Genomic DNA, 15,162 nt, shown 5'->3' on the forward strand with positions numbered 1-15,162 from the left:
ACAAGGATTTAGGAATGTTTCCCTTTCTTGTGTTCTAGTTTGGGTTATAGAGTCTAGTGTATTGATGACTCTCTAACTCCTATTTTACTCATATTTTAGATTATGTCTCCCCGAAGATATGATTCCCATAGAAACTCTGCTAGACCCTCTGTCCTACTTGAGGACAATGTAGAGGGAACTCGCGCTTCTTATGGATTGCAGACTCAATCTAGGGTCTCTGCTTCTAATTATATGGCCTCACATAAAGTCCCACTGATCCCTCATAGTTCTCCTTGGGCTTACCGGTTTGATGGCACTCATTCCTCAATGCTTCAGGGTGATATTTCTAATGCAGAGTTCTGTCAGTATATTCATTTGATTACTCAGTTGGTGACATCTCAGTATCATCAGTCAAATATGTTGGTTCAGTTTCTTCTTCATCTGAGGTCTCTCAGGTTATCTAGTTTATTATGTTGAATCCCCCAACCTTTATAGGATTAAAGGTTGAGAAGGATCCTTAGGGGTTTTTGGATGAGATAGAGTATATTTTTAAAGTGATGGATGCTATTGATACTAAAGTGGTAGAGATTGTTTTATATAAGCTAAAAGATATAGCTTATCAGTGGTGTGGATATAGGAGCAGTTGAGAGGTAATAATGCTGAGTCAGTATTATGGAATGAGTTTTTGAGTGCCTTTCTTGATCATTTCTTTCCATAGGAGCTGAGCAAAGCTAAGGCTGAGGAGTTTGTGAATCTAAAGCTAGGTAAGATAAGTGTGAAAGAGTACGACTTGAAATTTCATTAGTTGTCTCATTATGCTTGGAGTTGGTGTCTAGCCAAAGATCTAAAATAAGAAAGTTTGCTTCTGGATTGCCCCGCAAATTGGTATTGGAATGTAAGGCTACAATGTTAAACAATAACATAGACATCTATAGGCTTATGGTGTATATGCAGTAAGTAGAGGATGAAAGAAGAGATAGGCAAAAATGGGAGTTGTAGAATAAGAATTTTAGCTATTCAAAACAGGGGGCAAATCCGTAGAATAGTAGGAGATATGGTAGATAGTGGACCAAGAAGAAGACTTGGGGAAGTTCTAATTCTTATTTGTTGCCTAGTTCTCCCTATCCTAAACCATTTAGTGATCATTATTTTCAGGCTAGTAGTGGTTCTCAGGCACAGGGTTGCTAGTCTCAGGCTATTGGAGCTTAGTTCGCCTCGCCTTATCCTTCTTGTTGATTTTTTAGACAGCTTCACCATAGTTAAGATATCCATAGGAGCTAATAAGGTTCCGGTCGTCACTTCTTCGGCTTCGCCACCAAAGGATGCCACTTTGGGTACTAGAACTGGATAAAGTTGTATCGATGCTCTTATGACCCGCCAGGAATCTGAGACATCTCCTAATGTTGTCACTAGTATATTACAGCTAATCTCTCGTGATGTGTATTATTTGCTTGATCCAGGTTCTACCATTTCTTATGTGACCCCATATGTTGCAATACATTTTTTGTTTTGTTCCCAAAAACGTTTCTGACCCCTTCTCTATGTCTATTCTGCTGGGTGATACCATAATCACTAGAAGGATCTATAGGGGTTGTGCGGTGTCTATCTTTCATAGGGAGACATTAGTAGATTAGCAGAGCTTGACATGGTAGATTTTGATGTAATCTTGGGGATGAATTGGCTTTATTCATGCTATGATTATCTAGATTGTAGGACCCAAAAGGTTAGATTCTAATTTCCTGATAAACCAAAATTGAATAAGAAGGAAGTTCTATAGTACCCAAAGGGAGGTTTATTTCCTATCATACAGCTTAGAAGTTGATTTCCAAAGGATGTCTATATCATTTAGTTCGGTTCAAGGATTTTAAATCTTAAGTTAGTTTTTGCATTCATTCCCCGTGTTTAGTGAGTTTCCTAAAGTGTTTCACTATGATCTTCCTGGAATTCCTCCTGATAGGGAAATAGATTTTGGGATTGATCTTCTATCGAATACCCATCCTATTTCTTTTCCTCCTTATAGAATAGCTTTGACTGAATTGAAAAATTTGAAGGAGCAGTTAAACGATATTCTTGACTAGGGTTTCATTCATCCTAGTATTTTTCAAGGGGTTCTCCTGTGCTTTTCATGCGTAAGAAAGATAGGTCCATCTAGATGTTTATAGACTATCGACGACTAAATAAAGTCATAATGAAGAATAAGTACCTTTTTTCTAGGATTGATAATTTTTTCGATTAGCTCTAGGATACTAGATATTTCTCTAAGATTGATCTTCATCGGGGTATCATTATTTGAAAATTAGCGAGGCTGACATTCCCAAGACTACTTTTCAAACCTGATCTTACCCTTATGAGTTCTTGGCTATGTCATTTGGGTTGACTAATACTCCAAATGCTTTTATGGATCTTATGAACTGGGTTTTTAGGCAGTTTCTAGATCTATTTGTGATGGTATTCATCGATAATATTTTGGTGTATTATAGGAGTTAGGAGGATCGTGCCAATCACCTCTAAATTGTATTGCAAAATCTTAAGGATTAGAGGTTGTATGCTAAATTTTCTAAGTATGAGTTCTGGCTGAATGCTATGACCTTTCTTGGGCATGTTATTTATAGTAAGGGATCAAGGTGGATCCATATAAAGTAGAGGTGGTCAAGAGGTGGCATGGACCTATGACTCTAACCAATATTAGGAGTTTATTGGGACTTTTTGGGTATTATAAGAGGTTTGTGGAGAGTTTCTCTTCTATTGCGGCTCTATTGTCAAAGTTGACTCAGAATAAGGTCAAGTTCCTATGGTCCAATACTTGTAAGGGTAGTTTTGAGTAGTTGAAGGATAAGTTGACTTCTGCACTAGTTTTGACCCTGCTCGATGTTACTAATGGATTTGTTGTATATTGTGATGTGTCCTGTGTAGGATGGGGTTATGTTCTGATGCAGTATGGTAAGGTTGTGGCTTAATCTTCTAGACAACTCAGGGTTTTGAGAAAAATTACTCGACTTATAATTTAGAGTTAGCGACAGTAGTTTTTTCTTTGAAGATCTAGCACCATTATCTATATAGGGTGCATATGTATATTTATTATAATCATAAGAGCTTGCAATATGTGTTCACTCAGAAGGAGTTAAATCTCAAGCAGAGGCGGTGGCTTGAGTTAAGGATTATGATATGAGTTTACACTATAATCCAGGTAAAGATAATGTTGTTGCTAAAGCTCATAGCAGATTTTCGATGGGGAGCTTGTCTTGTGTTGATGAGGAGAAGAAAGGGTTAGTGAAGGACATTCATTGGTTGGATAAATTAGGAGTCCATCTCTTAGACTTTAAGGATGGAGGAATGATTGTTCAAGAGGTGGTCAAATCATCTTTTGGTGCTAAGGTAAAGGAGAAGCTTGTTTCGGATCCCATAATTATACAGATTAAGAATAATGTGGCTCAGCAGAAGGTTATGGACTTCGAGATTGGGGAGATGGTATCTTAAGGTATTTGGGTAGGTTGTGTGTTCTTGATGTTGATGGGCTATGAGAAAGGATCTTGGCTGAGGCTCATTTGTCTAGATATATGGTTCATCTGGGCTTATCAAAGATGTACCATAACTTGAAAGATATCTATTAGTGGAACAATATGAAGACAGATATGGTGAATTATTTGCTCAGTGTATGGTCTATCAGTAAGTTAAGGTAGAACACTTGATACCTAGTGGCATATCTCAAGAGATAAAGTTTCCCATGTGGAAATGGGAGATGATCAATATTGATTTCATTATGGTTCTTCCTCGGTCTATACTTGAAAGAATCAGTATGATCTTATTTCGGTCATTATGGATAGAATGACTAAGTCTGCTCAATTCTTGCCTATAGGACTAACTACTCTGGAGAGGACAATGCCAAGTTTTTTATTCAGAAGATTGTCAAGCTACATGGAGCACTTGTATCCATCATTTTAGGAAGAGGTACGAAGTTTACTTCTCAATTTTGGCATTTGTTTTAGAAAGGTTTAGGTAGAAAGGTGAAACTTAGCACCGCTTTCTACCCTCAAACAAATGGACAAGCAAAATAGATATTCAAACATTAGAGGATATGCTAAGGGCCTGTGTGATAGATTATAAGGGGAGTTGGGTTGATCACTTACCTCTCATTGAGTTTTCATACAATAATAGTTATCATTTAAGTATTCAGATGACATCTTTCAAGGCTCTATATGGTAGGAGATATAGGTTTCTCATTGGGTGGTTTGAGTTTGGTGAGACTTAACTGTTTGGTCCTAACTTGGTTCATCGAATCATGGAGAAGGTGAAGGTGATTCGAGAAAGACTTAAGGCTGCCCAGGCTCACCAAAAGTCTTATACTGATGTAAGGCAAAGAGAGTTAGAATTTCAAGTAGGTGATTGGGTATTTTTAAAGGTTTCTCCCATAAAGGGAATGGTGAGGTTTGGGGAGAAAAGAAAGCTCAGTCCCTGTTATGTTGGTACCTATCAATTTTTCCATATGGAGGATGCTGGTATTTCGAATTTGGTGCCTTACGAGAAAATCCCGATTGAGATTTTAGATAGGCAAGTTCATTGGTTGAGGACAAAGTAAGTAACCTCAGTAAAGGTTCTTTGGAGGAATCAAAAGGTGGAAGAAGCTACTTAGGAAGCAGAAAAGGACATGAAGTCAAAATATCCGTTATTGTTCCCTACATTGGGTGAAAATGCTTGAGGTATGATTTTTATTTTTTCTTCTCGTGGCATTTCAAAATTTGTCATTTGGGTATGTCTGCATTGTTTCTTCTAATCGTGCTAACAGGTTCCCTAACTCCTCATTTGGGGATGAATGATCCTGGGGGTGATGTAATACCCCAGGTTTTGGCCTCTAAAAATTTCTTGATTTTTGCCATCACTGCCTAGGCAACAACTTACGTGATGAGTTGTTATCACTCTTCATGAGTCGTATATTGCCAATCATAGCTTAACCAGTGGGGTTGCCTAGGTTACTATTTGGACCATAACTAAGACCCAACGAGTCGTAAGGTCTGGTCACGAGTCGTAGGGTGTGACTCTTGACGAAACTAGTGAAGGGGCTCAGGAGTCTACCCAGGCTATGAGTCATTGTGACGATTCGTGACCAGTCACCATGAGTTATTACGTGACCGGTAGCGACTGGAGACAGTTTTTCCTACATAACTTCATTAAGGGTAATTTGATATTTTCCCTTTCATTCCCATATTCCATGAAATAAAACACCTTCTTCGGCCCTATTACATCAGTTAATCAATCATAAACTAGTATCACTTTCTCAAACTTCCTAAGTAAGAGAAAAATCTACGATTTCAAGGGATTGATCATCTAGGTTTCAATTGGTAGTTTTCTCTCCAAAATTCTTGGTCCTTCAGGCATGTATCTCTTCTCTAACTGATTTTACATAAAAACATATGTTTAATTACTATCCATGTTAATTTAATTGTTGGGTTTTGAATATATGTTGAGGGATTTTGAATGGTTACTACATGAACTAATTTCTTATGGTTTTGAATTGATCATTCATGCTTATTCTTATGGTTTTGAACTAAAAAAATACTAGGGTGTGGGAATTGGAATGGGCAACATGGGTTTCCAAAATCTATAGTTAATTTGTTTGGAATTCGCTTTTACCTCAACCCAACTTTGTGAAATTGGTTTTGAAACATGAAAATATGCACAATTTAACTTACTCTTGGAACCTTCCGTTGTATAAAAGGTTAATGGAACATAAAAATGGTTTTGAAAGGACTTGGTGGCTATGGTATGGTTAGAATTTGGAACCTGGGAGTCAAATTGGTTAAATGGATTGGTTGTCTTACAAGCATAATTAAATTTGTTATGACGATGCCAACAGTAAATGCCTTAAAAAATAACTCCTTGGTTATGGTTTGGATTAAGTATTAAATGGTATTAATATAGGCTTAAAGGGGGTTGTGTAGCTCATAGTGAAGGTGGGGTCCTTGGGAGACAATATTGGAAACAACGTTTTTCAACATGGGGATCTTTATGAAAGTGTGCATAGTTCACACTTTATATATATATATTTGAATAGTTTGGGTCGTGAATTACCTAGCCACCCTCAAATTTCCTCAATTCATGTAGCTAACAAGTGTTGGGGAACTTTCAACAGGGGAGCTGAACCCATATAGCCCATGGGTGCATTTATGACGAATAGAGCTACACAGTCCCAGTTAATGATATTAAAATATCATGTTTAAACCCGATATCCTATCCCGACATCTTATATATATGTATATATGAATGTGTGCTTATGATTTTGACTAGTTTTGGACATGGCATTATTTAAACCCTTTCCCAATTTATGTGCAGTGCTTATCCCATTGACCGTATCCATATGCTCATCATTTCAAGATGTAGGGTCCTAGTGGTTTTTCTGTTACCCTGTACAGTATTTGGTAATTCGGTTCATCGGTGGGTCTACTTTTAAATGTTGAGCCTCCATCATTTGAAAATCTTTACCAGTTCATTAGGTTTCTTTTCATACTTTGGGAATTGTGAGTATTCCATTTGGACTATTTTGGTCATGGTCGAGGGCATGTCCCGACCGCTTTGTTATTCTTATACTTTAGAGGAATTTGTGGACAAAGTGTGGGTTTTATATTAGTTGTTGATTTATATTCTTTATTTGATTATCTATTACTCTATTATCATGTCTGGTTATCTTCCATTGTTTATTTTGGTTATGTTCTATTGTCTAGGCTAAGGGGGGTGGTTTTTGGCCTTCGATGAGCTTGATATACCCATCATAACTAGTCCTTGGTTTGGGTCATGACATCAATGTAGTAGTTGAAATTTCTATTCGAGGCCATTTCGATGAAAAGTGGGTTCCACACCCATTTTTCATTTTTCTTAACTTTTGATCAATAACCTAAAATATGTCTAGAAGCCTTGGGACCCAAACCAAGAGTCCACTTAACCTAAAATCAAAATTCCAAATCTTATGAAATAGAAAGAATTGGCATATGAGGTATTTTCACTAAATTTTTTTCTCGGTAGCTAATTTGAACTAGCAAAGACTTCAAAATAAGGAATTGGGTCTAAAAATCAAACGAATTGCCTGATAATTGAATTGTCAGTTCTATTAAGTCATAAATGACTTGGGTAAACTATAGAAAATCTCTAATCGATGAACATAAGCAGAAATATAGACAAAGAACTTAAGGGTCATTACACCATTCTCTGTCAATACTCGGGAAAGGATGCTAAGTTGAATCAATTGTCATCCAATGTTCGAGCTCTTGGGTGATGACTAGAGTTGTATAAAGCTGACCGAATAGGATGCGATTGATTGTGTGGTCTAAAATATCTTCTTAAAACCCCCAAATTTAAATTCTCTCCCTATTTCTCATGTAAGACACCTTTTTCCTCTTTGGTCAATCATTCTCCAAGACAACTAAATAGTTTGTAAAGAATTCACAAATAGTGGAAGGATAATAGGACACTAGTGGTTTCCTCAGACAAACTAACTTGTATGCATTAAACATTCGTTCAATCTTTGGATACTTTGGTAGGTCAGTGGTCATGATCTGATATTCTTCAGCAAATAGTCTATTCATACCTCTAGACATAGGTAGTTCAAGACCATTAAAGCAATGTTTTTTCTGCCTATTAAACTCTACATCTAATGGATTCTCATACTGCTGGAGCTTTACTGCTAATTACATCATCCCTTTATTGCTTGAGTTCCATTTCTAGACTAGCAGTATCTTCATTCTCATCCTCAAGATTTGGGATAGAGCTAGATTTGTCATTGCTTCCCCATTACTACTTGAATCCTTACTCAACGACCCATTCCCTTCTTCAAACTGGGAGGCATGAGAAAACTTCGTCTCACTTTATTTGGCATTATAGAATGGGGCCTCAACTTTCTCAACCTTATTTTAAGATTGATCTTGAAGTCTCAAAGATAGGGTATCTCTTGTTAACCTTTGTATTGCTCCAGCTCTTGTTGATCGAATCTTGGAAAACATTGTACATGAAGAGGAAAACAATTAGACATAGCATTAAATAACGTATCTAGCAAATGTTGGAATTTTAAATTGGATGGCCTTATCACTTTTGGATGACGGTTCATCACGAAAGTGATGGATTGCCACTCCACCCATTAGGATTAGATAGTTTCCACTTGATACATTGATCCGTGTGGCGATAGGTCTGCCGATTCGTCAAGTGTCTCGATTCATCTGTAGAGCCATCTAACTATAACCAAAAATGATCACTTTGATTTTCCTTGTGACGGTTTGCCTGGGGTACCATCACAGGCTTGAAGGTCCATTACTTGACCCATTAGGCTAGCCGATTAATTCAAATCCCATTTTTATACATTATCAAACACCTGGTGAGCACCCTAACTTAATCAAAGAATAATTGATCTTCCTATGGGATTTCCCATATTTTTAATTCATTCACAATAGAATTCTACCCTAAGGTTACTCAAACTTAACCAACGAGGTTGCCACAACGTACTAAGAAAATAGGATATAAACACAACACAACTACCATTTAACATATTTATATAGAGTGGTAGTTCTGTTGAATTTATTTAATAAACAAAAGACATAAACCAAAATTTAACTAAACTGTGGACAGGCCTGAGCAGTATAATAAACATGATGAATGGAATAGTACTAGTGCAACGGGCAACGAGTGCAATATATGTAAAGAAAAAATGATAGGTTGTGATGAATTTATTGGTTTAAGGGATTTATTAAATAGTGAGGATGAGTGAGTAGTGTAGTTAATGGCTAGGAATATAGGGAGATTTGAGTTATTGAGATTTATGTAATTTAAGAGTAAGAAGTTGAAAAAATCTAATAAGAATGTGGGGGTCCATTTAAAATGGGGTAAGTTAAATACCCTAGGGTTCGGATTGGATATGGGTTAGACAAATGGTTTTTGTTTTAGTTGGGTCAGGTTAGATTACAAGAAAATAAGAGAAATAAAAAAAATTACCTATGAGGGTTTTCTCGACGGTTTGTCAACAAGGCGATAATTTGCCAGAGGACCCATCAAGTGTCTATAGAATAAACACTAGCTGAGTTGCATTTGGTGGTTGGGTTCATGGTCCGTTAGGTTTGTGATGACTGATTAGACAAACCGTCACTCATAAATAAAATGATATAATTGTGTCATCTTTGTGACGGTTATGCTGATGGCCCATTATAACTTTGGTGGCTCGTTGTGTGACCTGCACAACCTTAACTAAAATAAACATTTAGCTCAAGCTCGTTGGTGGCTTAGGTTGATGGTTTGTCAGTCCACTGGCGATTCCCCAAGTGAACCATCAACCTAAAATAGATTCCAAGCTTTTTTTCTATGTAATTTACTTCCCTTACTTACACTTAGCACACACATTAATCAGGCTCAATAATAAGAACCTACACTAACATAATTTTACAACAAATTGTGGGTTACCTCCCTTATTTAACATTGCGCACGACTCAGGTATCTTGACTACTCAAACTTCACCATGATTCACCAATGCTACTAACTTTACATTCTCTTGCAAACCAGCATATTGCTTTACTAATTGACCATTCACCTTTAACAACTTCCCATCCTTATTTACCAATTCCACTACTCTGAATGGAAACACTTGAATCTCCTTGAAAGGTTCGGACCACTTGGATTTCAACTTACCCAAAAAAAGTTTAAACCTTGAGTTGAATAATAATACTAAGTCATCCACATGGAAATCTTTTTTTTCAATCCTTCTATCCTGGTATAACTGTATCTTCTCCTTTCATAGATCATCCCTCTCCTAAGAACGAATTTGAAATTTATCCATTTCATTCAATTGGTCCAACCTCAGGCCAACTGCTTCATTCCAGCTAAAATTAAGCTTTTTGAGAGCCCACAAGGCTTTGTGCTCAAGCTCTACTAGTAAGTGACAAGCTTTATCAAAGACAAATTGGTAATATGGCATGCCTATTAGTATCTTAAAAGCAGTGCGATAAGCCCAAAGATCATCATCAAACTTACTTGATCAATTGCTCTGGTTAGCATGAACTAACATGTCCAATATCATCTTTATCTATTAATTTGACACATCCACTTGCCCACTATTTGAGAATGATAAGGATTTTCCACCTTGTGTTGTTTTGCACCATATTTTGCTAAAACGGCTCCGAATACCTTATTACAAAAATCAGAACCCCCATCACTTATAATTATGTGGAAAATGTTCTTTTTTAAGAACTCCGCAACAGTTTTGCCCTCTTCATCGATTAGAGCCACAACTTCTACCCATTCGGATACATAGTCCACAACAACCAAGATGTATTACTGTCCATAGGAACTTACAAAGGGGACCATGAAATCAATTACCCACACATCCAATAATTCAACCTCCAATATTTTAGACATGGGTATCTCTTGATATCTAGAGATCGATGCTTGTCGCTGGCACTGGACATAAGATTTTGTAAAATCATATGCATCCTTATAAATAGTAGACCAATAGTATTTTCTCTGCAAAATCTTTCTTTCCTTGTAATCACTCAGATGATGTCCTCGCACTAGAGATAAATGGTAGGCCTGCTAAATACTTAGAATTTCAACCTTTGGAACATATCTTTGAATGATATTGCCAGCACATAATCTAAATAAATAAGTCGCATCCCAAAATTAATTGTTAACATCATGTAGAAACTTCTTGATTTGATGAAATCTCTAGTCTTTCTATATCATGCCACTAACCAAATTATGTGCTATAGAAAGACTAGAGATTTCCATCAAGTATTCATTGATCATATTGTGATTTGGGCATTGTGCCACTTTATCTTAAACCTATGACATATTTTATGTAATGTTTGTTTTGGTGGCTTCCTCAAGTTGCTTGTCTCATTCCTTAACTGTAACATCATTGAAGGTGGAACAAACCTTTCTATGAAAGCTTCTTTCAATTGCCTCCAGGTTGAATCAGGCACCAGTTCAATTAACACCAAAGATGACTCCCCGTATAGAGATAATAGAAATAACCTCAACTAAATTGTATTCTGACTAACTCCTGGATAATCAAAGGATTTGCATATGTTAATGAAGTTGACCAAATGTATATTTGGATAATCACCAGTCAGCCCACCAAATAAAGCCTCTAAGTTCAATAACTGTATCATCATGTTGGTGATATTAGATTTTATCCCAAGAGCTAGTGGTGGTAGTAAGATTGATCCAATAGCATAAACTCCATCTAATCAGCATCATTGGTATTTTTCATAGTCAAAATTCACCAAAGGCTATTGGAACCCTCTGCCTCGTGGTTGCTGATTTAGGTTGTCTAGAACACTATTATCAATATGTTTCCCATTTACAAAACCATCCAACTCATCTTTACCAAGATCTTTGTTATCATTGTTTTGTACATTGTCGGGTATGTCTGCATTCTATCGATTTAGTTGTGCAGCTACAAGTATAGCTAGTCTCTCTGCCTCTTGTTGTGCATTCATATTTCTTCTCAACATTCTATTAAGTTTGGGATCATTGGGAAATAATGGTTTACCTTAATGACGAGTACATGACATGAACAACTAATAGCCTGCAAATACAAAAATAAAAATAAATGTAAAATTAGAAAATGAACTAAAAGTCAAATAAAACACATAAACTTAATTGAAAATCATATTCCCCAGCAACGCCACCAAAATTTGAGACATTTAAACTACATACCTTAAGGAAGCATAAGCATTCATTGTCAAATATAGAAATCAACAAAGGTTAGGGTCGAACCCCACTGGGAATAAGGTGCTAAATAAGTTACATATAGTTCAAATAACTATTAGTCAATGATTTTAATTAAATGTTGGGGGTTGTATTGAAATTTTGAAGAATAGTTCCACTTATTTTAAGTTGTGATGGTTAAATCTGCAACGTTTAATCAATAGAGAGAAGAAAAACTAGGATTGTGGTCACCTTGGATATCAACCACTTCTGGATTAAGTAAAATATACATTTGTATAAGTATATGTATTTATAAAACAATCAAATCCAAATGTTTATCTAAATATTTTCCAAACTAATTGCACAAGAAACGTTCCGTCGCTTGACCCATCACCCACTTGCAGTTAAATATAGATTTTGCTTAGCACTGGTGATTTACCTAATGATTCATTAGCCTCTTAGTGGGACATCACTGGATCCATCAACATTGAGTAAAACAAGACTCATTGTGTTTGGCATTGGTAACTTAGGTGATAATACATCAAAGATCTAGCGGATCGCTAATTGAGCCATCACCTAACTTCACCTGTCCATTGATTCTACCTTGGCCTGATGGATGATATGAAAGCTCATCATGGATCTAATAGTTCTCAAAAGATCCATTACACCTATTTACAACATAATCTTCCCTCTTTTATTTTATTGAACTTATTTGTTAAAACCAAACACAAAACACATTAAACATACCAATGGTTTCTTTAAAACTTACACTTAAACTTAGCTAAAAGCGCAACTTGTATCATCATTAGCTGGTACATAAGATTGTCACATCGTATTCCTTTGATAATTCCATCCACCTTCTATGCCTCAAACTCAAGTCTCTATTCATGAACACATGCTGCAAATTATGATGGTCAATAAGCACCTCATACTTTACACCATAGAGATAGTGTCTCCAATAAACAACTTCAAGTCATGGGTTGGGTAGTTCTTCTTTTGAAACTTAAATTTGCATAGGCACTCACATTTCTATCCTGCATTAACACTACATCCAAACCAGAGAGTGAAGCATCACAGAATATAATAAAATCATTACCTTCTACTAACAGATAAATAAAATGTTGTAGTCAAAAGTGTACTAAGCTTTTGGAAGAACTCTTCACACTTATCTGACCAAATAAATGGCACCTCCTTTTGGTTCAACCTTGTCAAGTGATTAGACATAGATGAAATTTCTATACAAACCTATGATAGTAAATAGTCAGGCCCACAAAACATCTAACCTAGGTCACAAAGCTAGGCCAAACCCAAATCTTACCAACCTTAATTTTTTGTGATCCACCATCACCCCCTTTTCCAAAATAATATTGTCTAAGAAAGCATCTGAAGACAATCAAAACACATATTTTGAGAACTTGGCATATAAATTTTCCCTTTTAAACCCCAAAGACAATACAAAGATGACAACAAATGACCATCTCCCTGTGTTGCATGATGGTGAAAGCATGATGATAGGGGGAACATTCATATTTAGAATTGTAATCACACTGATTAAATATGATGGATGTGCCCAAAGTTCTATAGTTAATTTATCAATGTCAAAAAGGGGGAAAATTTCTATATGTAATTTTGATGATGAGCATCTAACTGCAAGGGACCAGGTCCCTAGATGTTAATGGTACAGTACAGCTGGCACGCGTGTTTGCACAGTTTTATCCTCTTGTGTAACAAACTTGCAGGTGCTTTTTGTACTTATTAGGAAACTTGGTCTAATGAGATTTCAAACCTAATCATCACCAAGCTATAAAAGGAAAAACAAGCTTTTTTATCAAATAGTTTTTACATAAATCTAAAAAGTGAAGTGAAGTAGCAAAAACTCTATTTCAAGATTGTTCAAGCATTACTCATGTTCTTATTTTTTTTTAATATTCTTAAAGAGTGAGTAAATGTTTTGAGTGTTGATTTGTAATTGAACTACTTATGTTATACGAGTAATGTTTTCTTTTATTGAGAAAAGTGCTTAGGTAGAGTTACCTAAGCTTGTTGCTGGTTAGAGTTAACCAGTTTTGGAGGGTCCTTGGCATAGTTTCCAAGATGAGCTTGTTGTAAAGTTATTACAAGCGAAAGAAGCCTAGAATTAGGCTAAAATTGAGTCTGTATTCAAGAGATTGATTATAATGGATTTTGTTGGTGCTTGTGAGGGCAAGTCATGGTTTTTCCTCCCTTGAGAAAGGAGGTTTCCATGTTAAATCATGTGCATTGTATCTTTCCTACACTGCCATTAGTTTTTCTGCATTTTATTGATTGATTATTTGTGATTAACTTTGAGGGACCTGGTCCCTCACTATGTAGTTTAACCCCCAAGGGTTATACAATTTGTATCAGAGCCAGTTCACTCTAAAAGGTTCACACCTAGAGTGTTTTGGTTATCATGGCTTATCCTTCAAACCTGGAAGAAGGGCAATCTACTATTAGACCACCCAAATTTAATGGTTAGTACTATAGGTGGTGGAAAATAAGGATGTTTGACTTTATAATAGCTGAGGATACTGAACTGATGGACATAATTCTTGATGGTCCTCATGTACAAGTAAGAGAAGTCAAAAAAAGAGATTTTACTAAAATGGTTATAAAAAACAGGAGGAGTTCAACGATGAAGACACAAAAAGAATTGAGAAAAACTACAAAGCCAAGAAATTGCTTATCTGTGGCATAGGACCAGATGAATACAAAAGGATTTCATCTTGTGAAAATTCTAAAGAAATCTGGGACTGCTTGAAAATAGCTCATAAGGGAAATACAGATATGAAAGATTCCAAAGTTTACATAATGACTACCCAGTATGAAACCTTCACCATGAAACAAGGTGAGACAATACAGAAAATATATACAAGACTCACTTCCATTACTAATGAGCTAAACTACTTAAGAGAAGTGATACCATTGTATAAGAAAGTGGGGAAGATTCTAGGTGTTCTTCCCAAGTCATGGGAAAGCTAAGTGGATGCCATAACTGAGGCAAAAAACCTAAAGACCCTCACTATGGATGGACTTATTGGGAACCTAAAAACCCATAATCTCAAGAAGCAGCAAGGAGAAGAGAAGAAGGAAGTCAAAAAGGAAAACTCTTTGGCTCTTAAAGCTTCAAGTTCAGGTTTAGTGAAGAATACATTAATGTTGCCTACTTGGCAAAAAGAATTGTTAGAGCTATGAAGAAAAGTGGCCAGTTTCAAAGAAGTGGAATTAGTAACAAAAAAGAATCCACTATGGATGTTCTTCATAGATGTGGAATTCCTAATCATTTTTTTAAGGATTGTTCAAGTTTATCTAATTGGGGTGACTCTTCCAGTGAATCTGATGGAGATGAGAAGTTTAGAGATATTTCCATGCTTATTATGGAGGATGAGAAGGTGACCTTTGATTCCTTATTTTCTTTTATGGTAAACACTGAAGATGAATAAGAAAATGAGGTCATACATTTTGACCTTAATGAAAACTTGGACAACT

Source organism: Capsicum annuum, chromosome 9, assembly GCF_002878395.1.
Source record: "Capsicum annuum cultivar UCD-10X-F1 chromosome 9, UCD10Xv1.1, whole genome shotgun sequence".
Lineage (NCBI taxonomy): Eukaryota > Viridiplantae > Streptophyta > Magnoliopsida > Solanales > Solanaceae > Capsicum > Capsicum annuum.